Source organism: Lycium ferocissimum, chromosome 10 (genome assembly GCF_029784015.1).
Source record: "Lycium ferocissimum isolate CSIRO_LF1 chromosome 10, AGI_CSIRO_Lferr_CH_V1, whole genome shotgun sequence".
Classification (NCBI taxonomy): Eukaryota; Viridiplantae; Streptophyta; class Magnoliopsida; order Solanales; family Solanaceae; genus Lycium; species Lycium ferocissimum.
Genome location: NC_081351.1, coordinates 43,988,315 through 43,990,711, shown reverse-complemented (window position 1 = coordinate 43,990,711; position 2,397 = coordinate 43,988,315). Strand labels below are relative to the sequence as shown.

Here is a 2,397-nt window from a genome sequence, read left to right as displayed (position 1 = left end):
ATGTACTAAATTATACCATGATTAACTAAGCAAGATTCAAAATACAAACCAAACACTGAATAAAATAATTGGAAAATTTCATACTATAATTATTTCCTCTTATGCCTCAAACCAAACGAGCCCGAAAAGTTAAGGAGCCAGATACAAATTAGAAGCACGACAATTGAAGAACATGTCGGTAGAAAACATCATATCCCGTTAGTTAGACTAACTTGGCGCAAATCCGATTGGGTCAAATTAATGAATTAATACCATGCTTCTATCCTGAACTTTCTCAAGCGGACCAAAGTATAGATATAGATATAGAGCATTTAAAATCTCAAGTCCAAAAGCAATGCCCCTTGACACTACAACCAATTAGAGAGGCTAAGGCAGATATAATCACATGGTAGGAAAATGCCACGTGTGTTTTTCTTCAATATAATACAAACTGATCCAAGCAATCTTAAGTTTTCAAACACAATGTTACAAGGAGGTAAGATATGATGTCACAATGTTACAGGTAGTTTGGTTTTTTCTGTTTTCCAGTTTTTATTACAACAAAATTCCGTGTCCAAACCAAACAAAACAAATATTTAAGTTCGGAAACCAGATTTAATCCGAGTCATCAGAGTCTTGTGGATCTAAGGCAGGATATGGAAGAAATGTTCGATTTGCTCGACTGCATTATCCTCTCCTTGACTTTCATTTCCTCTCTTTATTGGAGCTAGGCTCTCCTTGTAATTGAAAACCCAAGAGCTATCAATGTTAAGGTCCAGCTGAAATCCAAGATGTGTAACGTCTGTTGTTGTAGGGTCATATAGCACCAGCTGTGAAGTTTCTGTGGAGCCACCAATAAAGAAAACCATCTTATCGTTCTTCCAGATGTTGCGAGGCCAATGAGAATCTATACTAGGTTGAACAGTAAGAACTTTTGACCAACTGCCCTCCTCTTGATTCATTATCCACACATCATATATGGATGCCATACCCATAGCAGGGTCCAAGGCTAATATAGCAAGCGAGTCACCACGCAAGGTAAACGGCCCCCAGTATTGTTCACTTGGAATATCTGGGCCTTGCATCTCCCCAAACTGTTGGGTAACCATGTCAAATGAGCGTATGCTGTAGATATCATGCCGGTACTTAGAAAGCCAATAATAAACCCCGTTGACATAAGTGACGTCAAGAAATCACAACTGGAAGGGAATTTAGGTGTTAGGTTCTTCCATGAGTTGTTGCATGAGGAATACACACAAGCATGGAAACGACGGGAACTTCCCCGGCTCGTATCAATGCAGAATACTCGAATCCATACAATCTTATAATCTTGAGTCAACAGGTCAAACCCTAACCCGAATTGAAGATCACCGTCAGACCAGTGCTTCTTGATCTCAAAAGGTGCAGGAGGCAGGGGCCGGAACTCTCTGATGGCAGGATTCCACAATCCCAAGCGGACAACGTCTCTACAAAAATTCTTCTGCACTAAGAATAAGCCATCAACTGGGCCAGCAACGCACGTGAAATCAGAGACCCCCGCAAGCCGAAGGAGAATTTTTTGTTCAGGGGTCACACCTGGAACTATTTTTTCAGGGAGTAAGGAGAATACAACAGACTTTACATAGGTGTGTCCTTCATGTGCTATTTGCAAGTTACAGACGAGGAGATGGGCATGATTGTTTTTGTGATGAAAATGCTTTTCTATGAAACTCTGACTTTTGATGAGAGCATACCAATGCTTGCACACAGATTTGAAACGTAAGAGTGATTCCACAGGAAACCTCAGTAGAATATCCAATACTAGATCTTCTGGGAAAGGACGACGATCATCCATAATGGTGGTCATTTTCTCCCAAATCTTTTACCTGGAAATATAAGCAGTTCTCTGGTTCAGAATAAACAGAATGACACAACTTACAAACATATTGAAATAGAACAGATCTGCAACACAAGCATTAATAGAATACAAGATGCAATAAAAAAATATCAAGCAGCAGCATTACCATGTGATCAAACTTAGAAAAAGGGGAAGTTACACATTTGGCCGCTCGACCAAAAATATTTACATCCGCGCCAATATACATATTTTATACATCTGATGACTATTTATTTTGGATGGGCAGCTATTTATGTCAATTTCCCCAGAGAAATGGACAAATGGGAATTCATAGAAGACTGGTAAATGTTGACTAGTGAAGATGGCTAAGAAGCCACTATGGTTACGTTAGAGTTAATAGCCTTGTTTAACTAAGTCGGTTAGTTAGATGTTAGGCTGTTAAAAAAGCGGTAAACACTGTATATAAGTTTGGAAGTTGTAAATCTCATTCACTACACTTTTGAGTTTCATGTAAATCTTCTCTGCAGTACAACTGCTTTCTCTCTTCTTCTTTCTTCTCCTTTGACTGGTTCCAGATATCC

At 39.2% G+C, this 2,397-nt stretch overlaps 1 pseudogene; it reads right to left on the bottom strand.

Moving 5' to 3' along the window:
* Positions 1–306: 306 nt before the first annotated feature.
* LOC132035489 (F-box/kelch-repeat protein At3g23880-like) lies at positions 307–2,101 on the bottom strand (annotated as a pseudogene).
* Between the last annotated feature and the right edge of the window lie 296 nt (positions 2,102–2,397).